Here is a 12,341-nt window from a genome sequence, read left to right on the forward strand (position 1 = left end):
CCACCCTAGGTCAGACAATGGCTATATGCAAATCAACCTTGACCCTGTGCCTCATGGGAACAGTCCAGCCTGAACTACCAAGCCATGTCTTTCCTAGACCGGAATCAACATCCAAGGACCAGTTTCTGGCTATCAGCCTTCTTCAGCCTGGATAGCTTGACTACAGTGATGTGGAGAGCCTGGGACTCACATCTGAGCAGACCCAGCCTACTTGGGGTGAAAATTGCAAAAAACACAGTTGATGGACAGAATGCAGAACAATGTCTTACATTAACCCCATTACAAAGATCTGGGCCTGAATCCATCGTTTTTTTGCACTCCACACCACCCTAGGTCAGACAATGGCTATATGCAAATCAGCCTTGACCCTGTGCCTCATGGGAACAGTCCAGCCCGAACTACCAAGCCATGTCTTTCCTAGACCGGAATCAAGCATCCAAGGACCGGTTTCTGGCTATCAGCCTTCTTCAGCCTGGATAGCTTGACTCCAGTGATGTGGAGAGCCTGGGACTCACGTCTGAGCATACCCAGCCCACTCGGGGTGAAAATTGCAAAAAACACAGTTGATGGACAGAATGCAGAACAATGTCTTACATTCACCCCAGTACAAAGATCTGGGCCTAAATCCATTGTTTTTTTGCACTCCACACCACCCTAGGTCAGACAATGGCTATATGCAAATCAGCCTTGACCCTGTGCCTCATGGGAACAGTCCAGCCTGAACTACCAAGCCATGTCTTTCCTAGACCGGAATCAACATCCAAGGACCAGTTTCTGGCTATCAGCCTTCTTCAGCCTGGATAGCTTGACTACAGTGATGTGGAGAGCCTGTGACTCACATCTGAGCAGACCCAGCCTACTTGGGGTGAAAATTGCAAAAAACAGAGTTGATGGACAGAATGCAGAACAATGTCTTACATTAACCCCATTACAAAGATCTGGGCCTGAATCCATCGTTTTTTTGCACTCCACAGCACCCTAGGTCAGACAATGGCTATATGCAAATCAGCCTTGACCCTGTGCCTCATGGGAACAGTCCAGCCCGAACTACCAAGCCATGTCTTTCCTAGACCGGAATCAAGCATCCAAGGACCGGTTTCTGGCTATCAGCCTTCTTCAGCCTGGATAGCTTGACTCCAGTGATGTGGAGAGCCTGGGACCCACGTCTGAGCTTACCGAGCCCACTCGGGGTGAAAATTGCAAAAAACACAGTTTATGGACAGAATGCAGAACAATGTCTTACATTCACCCCAGTACAAAGATCTGGGCCTAAATCCATCGTTTCTTTGCACTCCACACCACCCTAGGTCAGACAATGGCTATATGCAAATCAGCCTTGACCCTGTGCCTCATGGGAACAGTCCAGCCCGAACTACCAAGCCATGTCTTACCTAGACCGGAATCAAGCATCCAAGGACCGGTTTCTGGCTATCAGCCTTCTTCAGCCTGGATAGCTTGACTCCAGTGATGTGGAGAGCCTGGGACTCACGTCTGAGCATACCCAGCCCACTCGGGGTGAAAATTGCAAAAAACACAGTTGATGGACAGAATGCAGAACAATGTCTTACATTCACCCAAGTACAAAGATCTGGGGCTAAATCCATCGTTTTGTTGCACTCCACATCACCCTAGGTCAGACAATGGCTATATGCAAATCAGCCTTGACCCTGTGCCTCATGGGAACAGTCCAGCCCGAACTACCAAGCCATGTCTTTCCTAGACCAGAATCAAGCATCCAAGGACCGGTTTCTGGCTATCAGCCTTCTTCAGCCTGGATAGCTTGACTCCAGTGATGTGGAGAGGCTGGGACTCACGTCTTAGCATACCCAGCCCACTCGGGGTGAAAATCGCAAAAAACACAGTTGATGGACAGAATGCAGAACAATGTCTTACATTCACCCCAGTACAAAGATCTGGGCCTAAATCCATTGTTTCTTTGCACTCCACACCACCCTAGGTCAGACAATGGCTATATGCAAATCAGCCTTGACCCTGTGCCTCATGGGAACAGTCCAGCCCGAACTACCAAGCCATGTCTTTCCTAGACCAGAATCAAGGATCCAAGGACCGGTTTCTGGCTATCAGCCTTCTTCAGCCTGGATAGCTTGACTCCAGTGATGTGAAGAGGCTGGGACTCACGTCTGAGCATACCCAGCCCACTCGGGAGAAAATTGCAAAAAACACAGTTGATGGACAGAATGCAGAACAATGTCTTACATGCGCCCCAGTACAAAGATCTGGGCCTAACTCCATCGTTTTTCTTGCACTCCACACCACCCTAGGTCAGACAATGGCTATATGCAAATCAGCCTTGACCCTGTGCCTCATGGGAACAGTCCAGCCCAAACTACCAAGCCATGTCTTTCCTAGACCGGAATCAAGCATCCAAGGACCGGTTTCTGGCTATCAGCCTTCTTCAGCCTGGATAGCTTGACTCCAGTGATGTGGAGAGCCTGGGACTCACGTCTGAGCATACCGAGCCCACTCGGGGTGAAAATTGCAAAAAACACAGTTGATGGACAGAATGCAGACCAATGTCTTACATTCACCCCAGTACAAAGATCTGGGCCTAAATCCATTGTATTTTTGCACTCCACACCACCCTAGGTCAGACAATGGCTATATGGAAATCAGCTTTGACCCTGTGCCTCATAGGAACATTCCAGCCCGAACTACCAAGCCATGTCTTTCCTAGACCGGAATCAAGCATCCAAGGACCGGTTTCTGGCTTTCAGCCTTCTTCAGCCTGGATAGCTTGACTCCAGTAATGTGGAGAGCCTGGGACTCACGTCTAAGCATACCCAGCCCACTCGGGGTGAAAATTGCAAAAAACACAGTTGATGGACAGAATGCAGAACAATGTCTTACATTCACCCCAGTACAAAGATCTGGGCCTAAATCCATTGTTTTTTTGCACTCCACACCACCCTAGGTCATACAATGGCTATATGGAAATCAGCCTTGACCCTGTGCCTCATGGGAACAGTCCAGCCCGAACTACCAAGCCATGTCTTTCCTAGACCGGAATCAAGCATCCAAGGACCGGTTTCTGGCTATCAGCCTTCTTCAGCCTGGATAGCTTGACGCCAGTGATGTGGAGATTCTGGGACTCACGTCTGAGCATACCCAGCCCACTCAGGGTGAAAATTGCAAAAAACACAGTTGATCGACAAGATGCAGAACAATCTCTTACATTCACCCCACTACAAAGATCTGGGCCTAAATCCATCATTTTGGTGCACTCCACACCATCATAGGTCAGACAATGGCTATATGCAAATCAGCCTTGACCCTGTGCCTCATGGGAACAGTCCAGCCAGAACTACGAAGCCATGTCTTCCCTAGACCGGAATCAAGCATCCAAGGACCGGTTTCTGGCTAACAGCCTTCTCCAGCCTGGATAGCTTGACTCCACTGATGTGGAGAGCCTGGGACTCACGTCTGAGCATACCCAGCCCACTCGGGGTGAAAATTGCAAAAAACACAGTTGATGGACAGAATGCAGAACAATGTCTTACATTCACCCCAGTACAAAGACCCGGGCCTAAATCCATCGTTTTTTTGCACTCCACACCACCCAAGGTCAGACAATGGCTATATGCAAATCAGCCTTGACCTGTGCCTCAATGGAACAGTCCAGCCCGAACTACCAAGCCATGTCTTTCCTAGACCGGAATCAAGCATCCAAGGACCGGTTTCTGGCTATCAGCCTTCTTCAGCCTGGATAGCTTGACTCCAGCGATGTGGAGAGCCTGGGACTCACATCTGAGCATACCGAGCCCACTCGGGGTGAAAATTGCAAAAAACACAGTTGATGGACAGAATGCAGAACAATGTCTTACATTCACCCCAGTACAAAGATCTGGGCCTAAATCCATTGTTTCTTTGCACTCCACACCACCCTAGGTCAGACAATGGCTATATGGAAATCAGCCTTGACCCTGTGCCTCATGGGAACAGTCCAGCCCGAACTACCAAGCCATGTCTTTCCTAGACCGGAATCAAGCATCCAAAGACCGGTTTCTGGCTATCAGCCTTCTCCAGCCTGGATAGCTTGACTCCAGTGATGTGGGGAGCCTGGGACTCACATCTGAGCATACCCAGCCCACTCGGGGTGAAAATTGCAAAAAACACAGTTGATGGACAGAATGCAGAACAATGTCTTACATTCACCCCAGTACAAAGACCCAGGCCTAAATCCATTGTTTTTTTGCACTCCACACCACCCAAGGTCAGACAATGGCTATATGCAAATCAGCTTTGACCCTGTGCCTCAATGGAACAGTCCAGCCCGAACTACCAAGCCATGTCTTTCCTAGACCGGAATCAAGCATCCAAGGACCGGTTTCTGGCTATCAGCCTTCTTCAGCCTGGATAGCTTGACGCCAGTGATGTGGAGATTCTGGGACTCACGTCTGAGCATACCCAGCCCACTCAGGGTGAAAATTGCAAAAAACACAGTTGATCGACAGAATGCAGAACAATGTCTTACATTCACCCCAGTACAAAGACCCAGGCCTAAATCCATCGTTTTTTTGCACTCCACACCACCCAAGGTCAGACAATGGCTATATGCAAATCAGCCTTGACCCTGTGCCTCATGGGAACAGTCCAGCCCGAACTCCAAGCCATGTCTTTCCTAGACCGGTATCAAGCATCCAAGGACCGGTTTCTGGCTATCAGCCTTCTCCAGCCTGGATAGCTTGACTTCAGTGATGTGGAGAACCTGGGACTCACGTCTGAGCATATTTAGCCCACTCGGGGTGAAAATTGCAAAAAACACAGTTGATGAACGGAATGCAGAACAATGTCTTACATTCACCCCAGTACATAGATCTGGGCCTAAATCCATAGTTTCTTTGCACTCCACACCACCCTAGGTCAGACAATGGCTATATGGAAATCAGCCTTGACCCTGTGCCTCATGGGAACAGTCCAGCCCGAACTACCAAGCCATGTCTTTCCTAGACCGGAATCAAGCATCCGAGGACCGGTTTCTGGCTATCAGCCTTCTCCAGCCTGGATAGCTTGACTCCAGTGATGTGGAGAGCCTGGGACTCACGTCTGAGTATACCCAGCCCACTCAGGGTGAAAATTGCAAAAAACACAGTTGATGGACAGAATGCAGAACAATGTCTTACATTAGCCCCAGTACAAAGATCTGGGCCTAAATCCATCGATTTTTTGCACTCCACACCACCCTAGGTCAGACAATGGCTATATGGAAATCAGCCTTGACCCTGTGCCTCATGAGAACAGTCCAGCCCTGAACTACCATGCCATGTCTTTCCTAAACCGGAATCAAGCATCCAAGGACCGGTTTCTGGCTATCAGCCTTCTTCAGCCTGGATAGCTTGACTCCAGTGATGTGGAGATTCTGCGACTCACGTCTGAGCATACCCAGCCCACTCGGGGTGAAAATTGCAAAAAACACAGTTGATGGACAGAATGCAGGAGAATGTCTTACATTCATCCCAGTACAAAGATCTGGGCCTAAACCCATCGTTTTGTTGCACTCCACACTACCCTAGGTCAGACAATGGCTATATGCAAATCAGCCTTGACCCTGTGCCTCATGGGAACAGTCCAGCCCAAACTACCAAGCCATGCCTTTTCTAGACCGGAATCAACATCCAAGGACCAGTTTCTGGCTATCAGCCTTCTTCAGGCTGGATAGCTTGACTCCAGTGATGTGGAGAGCCTGGGACTCACATCTGAGCAGACCCTGCCCACTTCGGGTGAAAATTGCAAAAAACACAGTTGATGGACAGAATGCAGACCAATGTCTTACATTCACCCCAGTACAAAGATCTGGCCCTAAATCCATCGTTTTTTGCACTCCACATCACCCTAGGTCAGACAATGGCTATATGCAAATCAGCCTTGACCCTGTGCCTCATGGGAACAGTCCAGCCCGAACTACTAAGCCATGTCTTTCCTAGAGCGGAATCAAGCATCCAAGGACTGGTTTCTGGCTATCAGCCTTCTTCAACCTGGATAGCTTGACTCCAGTGATGTGGAGAGCCTGGGACTCACGTCTGAGCATACCCAGCCCACTCGGGGTGAAAATTGCAAAAAACACAGTTGATGGACAGAATGCAGAACAATGTCATACATTCACCCCAGTACAAAGATATGGGCCTAAATCCATCGTTTCTTTGCACTCCACACCACCCTAGGTCAGACAATGGCTATATGCAAATCAGCCTTGACCCTGTGCCTCATGGGAACAGTCCAGCCCGAACTACCAAGACATGTCTTTCCTAGACCGGAATCAAGCATCCAAGGACCGGTTTCTGGCTATCAGCCTTCTTCAGCCTGGATAGCTTGACTCCAGTGATGTGGAGAGTCTGGGACTCACGTCTGAGCATACCCAGCCCACTCGGGGTGAAAATTGCAAAAAACACAGTTGATGGACAGAATGCAGAACAATGTCTTACATTCACCCCAGTACAAACATCTGGGGCTAAATCCATCGTTTTGTTGCACTCCACATCACCCTAGGTCAGACAATGGCTATATGCAAATCAGCCTTGACCCTGTGCCTCCCGGGAACAGTCCAGCCCGAACTACCAAGCCATGTCTTTCCTAGACCGGAATCAAGCATCCAAGGACCGGTTTCTGGCTATCACCCTTCTTCAGCCTGCATAGCTTGACTCCAGTGATGTGGAGAGCCTGGGACTCACGTCTGAGCATACCCAGCCCACTCGGGGTGAAAATAGCAAAAAACACAGTTGATGGACAGAATGCAGAACAATGTCTTACATTCACCCCAGTACAAAGATCTGGGCCTAAATCCCTTGTTTTTTTGCACTCCGCACCACCCTAGGTCAGACAATTGCTATGTGCAAATCAGCCTTGACCCTGTGCCTCATGGGAACAGCCCAGCCCGAACTACCAAGCCATGTCTTTCCTAGACCGGAATCAAGCATCCAAGGACCGGTTTCTGGCTATCAGCCTTCTTCAGCCTGGATAGCTTGACTCCAGTGATGTGGAGAGCCTGGGACTCACGTCTGAGCATACCCAGCCCACTCAGGGTGAAAATTGCAAAAAACACAGTTGATCGACAGAATGCAGAACAATGTCTTACATTCACCCCAATACAAAGATCTGGGCCAAAATCCATCATTTTGTTGCACTCCACACCACCATAGGTCAGACAATGGCTATATGCAAATCAGCCTTGACCCTGTGCCTCATGGGAACAGTCCAGCCAGAACTACCAAGCCATGTCTTTCCTAGACCGGAATCAAGCATCCAAGGACCGGTTTCTGGCTAACAGCCTTCTCCAGCCTGGATAGCTTGACTCCACTGATGTGGAGAGCCTGGGACTCACGTCTGAGCATACCCAGCCCACTCGGGGTGAAAATTGCAAAAAACACAGTTGATGGACAGAATGCAGAACAATGTCTTACATTCACCCCAGTACAAAGAGCCGGGCCTAAATCCATCGTTTTTTTGCACTCCACACCACCCAAGGTCAGACAATGGCTATATGCAAATCAGCCTTGACCCTGTGCCTCAATGGAACAGTCCAGCCAGAACTACCAAGCCATGTCTTTCCTAGACCGGAATCAAGCATCCAAGGACCGGTTTCTGGCTATCAGCCTTCTTCAGCCGGGATAGCTTGACTCCAGCGATGTGGAGAGCCTGGGACTCACATCTGAGCATACCGAGCCCACTCGGGGTGAAAATTGCAAAAAACACAGTTGATGGACAGAATGCAGAACAATGTCTTACATTCCCCCAGTACAAAGATTTGGGCTTAAATCCATCGTTTCTTTGCACTCCACACCACCCTAGGTCAGACAATGGCTATATGGAAATCAGCCTTGACCCTGTGCCTCATGGGAACAGTCCAGCCCGAACTACCAACCCATGTCTTTCCTAGACCGGAATCAAGCATCCAAAGACCGGTTTCTGGCTATCAGCCTTCTTCAGCCTGGATAGCTTGACTCCAGTGATGTGGAGAGCCTGGGACTCACGTCTGAGCATACCGAGCCCACTCGGGGTGAAAATTGCAAAAAACACAGTTGATCGACAGAATGCAGAACAATGTCTTACATTCACCCCAGTACAAAGATCTGGGCCTAAATCCATTGTTTTGTTGCACTCCTTACCACCCTAGGTCAGACAATGGCTATATGCAAATCAGCCTTGACCCTGTGCCTCATGGGAACAGTCCAGCCCGAACTACCAAGCCATGTCTTTCCTAGACCGGAATCAAGCATCCAAGGACCGGTTTCTGGCTATCAGCCTTCTCCAGCCTGGATAGCTTGACTCCAGTGATGTGGAGAGCCTGGGACTCACATCTGAGCATACCCAGCCCACTCGGGGTGAAAATTGCAAAAAACACAGTTGATCGACAGAATGCAGAACAATGTCTTACATTCACCCCACTACAAAGATCTGGGCCTAAATCCATCATTTTGTTGCACTCCACACCATCATAGGTCAGACAATGGCTATATGCAAATCAGCCTTGACCCTGTGCCTCATGGGAACAGTCCAGCCAGAACTACCAAGCCATGTCTTCCCTAGACCGGAATCAAGCATCCAAGGACCGGTTTCTGGCTAACAGCCTTCTCCAGCCTGGATAGCTTGACTCCACTGATGTGGAGAGCCTGGGACTCACGTCTGAGCATACCCAGCCCACTCGGGGTGAAAATTGCAAAAAACACAGTTGATGGACAGAATGCAGAACAATGTCTTACATTCACCCCAGTACAAAGACCCGGGCCTAAATCCATCGTTTTTTTGAACTCCACACCACCCAAGGTCAGACAATGGCTATATGCAAATCAGCCTTGACCTGTGCCTCAATGGAACAGTCCAGCCCGAACTACCAAGTCATGTCTTTCCTAGACCGGAATCAAGCATCCAAGGACCGGTTTCTGGCTATCAGCCTTCTTCAGCATGGATAGCTTGACTCCAGCGATGTGGAGAGCCTGGGACTCACATCTGAGCATACCGAGCCCACTCGGGGTGAAAATTGCAAAAAACACAGTTGATGGACAGAATGCAGAACAATGTCTTACATTCACCCCAGTACAAAGATCTGGGCCTAAATCCATCGTTTCTTTGCACTCCACACCACCCTAGGTCAGACAATGGCTATATGGAAATCAGCCTTGACCCTGTGCCTCATGGGAACAGTCCAGCCCGAACTACCAAGCCATGTCTTTCCTAGACCGGAATCAAGCATCCAAAGACCGGTTTCTGGCTATCAGCCTTCTTCAGCCTGGATAGCTTGACTCCAGTGATGTGGAGAGCCTGGGACTCACGTCTGAGCATACCGAGCCCACTCGGGGTGAAAATTGCAAAAAACACAGTTGATGGACAGAATGCAGAACAATGTCTTACATTCACCCCAGTACAAAGATCTGGGCCTAAATCCATTGTTTCTTTGCACTCCACACCACCCTAGGTCAGACAATGGCTATATGGAAATCAGCCTTGACCCTGTGCCTCATGGGAACAGTCCAGCCCGAACTACCAAGCCATGTCTTTCCTAGACCGGAATCAAGCATCCAAAGACCGGTTTCTGGCTATCAGCCTTCTCCAGCCTGGATAGCTTGACTCCAGTGATGTGGGGAGCCTGGGACTCACATCTGAGCATACCCAGCCCACTCGGGGTGAAAATTGCAAAAAACACAGTTGATGGACAGAATGCAGAACAATGTCTTACATTCACCCCAGTACAAAGACCCAGGCCTAAATCCATTGTTTTTTTGCACTCCACACCACCCAAGGTCAGACAATGGCTATATGCAAATCAGCTTTGACCCTGTGCCTCAATGGAACAGTCCAGCCCGAACTACCAAGCCATGTCTTTCCTAGACCGGAATCAAGCATCCAAGGACCGGTTTCTGGCTATCAGCCTTCTTCAGCCTGGATAGCTTGACGCCAGTGATGTGGAGATTCTGGGACTCACGTCTGAGCATACCCAGCCCACTCAGGGTGAAAATTGCAAAAAACACAGTTGATCGACAGAATGCAGAACAATGTCTTACATTCACCCCAGTACAAAGACCCAGGCCTAAATCCATCGTTTTTTTGCACTCCACACCACCCAAGGTCAGACAATGGCTATATGCAAATCAGCCTTGACCCTGTGCCTCATGGGAACAGTCCAGCCCGAACTCCAAGCCATGTCTTTCCTAGACCGGTATCAAGCATCCAAGGACCGGTTTCTGGCTATCAGCCTTCTCCAGCCTGGATAGCTTGACTTCAGTGATGTGGAGAGCCTGGGACTCACGTCTGAGCATATTTAGCCCACTCGGGGTGAAAATTGCAAAAAACACAGTTGATGGACGGAATGCAGAACAATGTCTTACATTCACCCCAGTACATAGATCTGGGCCTAAATCCATAGTTTCTTTGCACTCCATACCACCCTAGGTCAGACAATGGCTATATGGAAATCAGCCTTGACCCTGTGCCTCATGGGAACAGTCCAGCCCGAACTACCAAGCCATGTCTTTCCTAGACCGGAATCAAGCATCCGAGGACCGGTTTCTGGCTATCAGCCTTCTCCAGCCTGGATAGCTTGACTCCAGTGATGTGGAGAGCCTGGGACTCACGTCTGAGTATACCCAGCCCACTCAGGGTGAAAATTGCAAAAAACACAGTTGATGGACAGAATGCAGAACAATGTCTTACATTAGCCCCAGTACAAAGATCTGGGCCTAAATCCATCGATTTTTTGCACTCCACACCACCCTAGGTCAGACAATGGCTATATGGAAATCAGCCTTGACCCTGTGCCTCATGAGAACAGTCCAGCCCTGAACTACCATGCCATGTCTTTCCTAAACCGGAATCAAGCATCCAAGGACCGGTTTCTGGCTATCAGCCTTCTTCAGCCTGGATAGCTTGACTCCAGTGATGTGGAGATTCTGGGACTCACGTCTGAGCATACCCAGCCCACTCGGGGTGAAAATTGCAAAAAACACAGTTGATGGACAGAATGCAGGAGAATGTCTTACATTCATCCCAGTACAAAGATCTGGGCCTAAACCCATCGTTTTGTTGCACTCCACACTACCCTAGGTCAGACAATGGCTATATGCAAATCAGCCTTGACCCTGTGCCTCATGGGAACAGTCCAGCCCAAACTACCAAGCCATGCCTTTTCTAGACCGGAATCAACATCCAAGGACCAGTTTCTGGCTATCAGCCTTCTTCAGGCTGGATAGCTTGACTCCAGTGATGTGGAGAGCCTGGGACTCCCATCTGAGCAGACCCTGCCCACTTCGGGTGAAAATTGCAAAAAACACAGTTGATGGACAGAATGCAGACCAATGTCTTACATTCACCCCAGTACAAAGATCTGGCCCTAAATCCATCGTTTTTTGCACTCCACATCACCCTAGGTCAGACAATGGCTATATGCAAATCAGCCTTGACCCTGTGCCTCATGGGAACAGTCCAGCCCGAACTACTAAGCCATGTCTTTCCTAGAGCGGAATCAAGCATCCAAGGACTGGTTTCTGGCTATCAGCCTTCTTCAACCTGGATAGCTTGACTCCAGTGATGTGGAGAGCCTGGGACTCACGTCTGAGCATACCCAGCCCACTCGGGGTGAAAATTGCAAAAAACACAGTTGATGGACAGAATGCAGAACAATGTCATACATTCACCCCAGTACAAAGATATGGGCCTAAATCCATCGTTTCTTTGCACTCCACACCACCCTAGGTCAGACAATGGCTATATGCAAATCAGCCTTGACCCTGTGCCTCATGGGAACAGTCCAGCCCGAACTACCAAGACATGTCTTTCCTAGACCGGAATCAAGCATCCAAGGACCGGTTTCTGGCTATCAGCCTTCTTCAGCCTGGATAGCTTGACTCCAGTGATGTGGAGAGTCTGGGACTCACGTCTGAGCATACCCAGCCCACTCGGGGTGAAAATTGCAAAAAACACAGTTGATGGACAGAATGCAGAACAATGTCTTACATTCACCCCAGTACAAAGATCTGGGGCTAAATCCATCGTTTTGTTGCACTCCACATCACCCTAGGTCAGACAATGGCTATATGCAAATCAGCCTTGACCCTGTGCCTCCCGGGAACAGTCCAGCCCGAACTACCAAGCCATGTCTTTCCTAGACCGGAATCAAGCATCCAAGGACCGGTTTCTGGCTATCACCCTTCTTCAGCCTGCATAGCTTGACTCCAGTGATGTGGAGAGCCTGGGACTCACGTCTGAGCATACCCAGCCCACTCGGGGTGAAAATAGCAAAAAACACAGTTGATGGACAGAATGCAGAACAATGTCTTACATTCACCCCAGTACAAAGATCTGGGCCTAAATCCCTTGTTTTTTTGCACTCCGCA

This window comes from Lissotriton vulgaris, chromosome 1_1 (assembly GCF_964263255.1).
Source record: "Lissotriton vulgaris chromosome 1_1, aLisVul1.2, whole genome shotgun sequence".
Taxonomy (NCBI): domain Eukaryota; kingdom Metazoa; phylum Chordata; class Amphibia; order Caudata; family Salamandridae; genus Lissotriton; species Lissotriton vulgaris.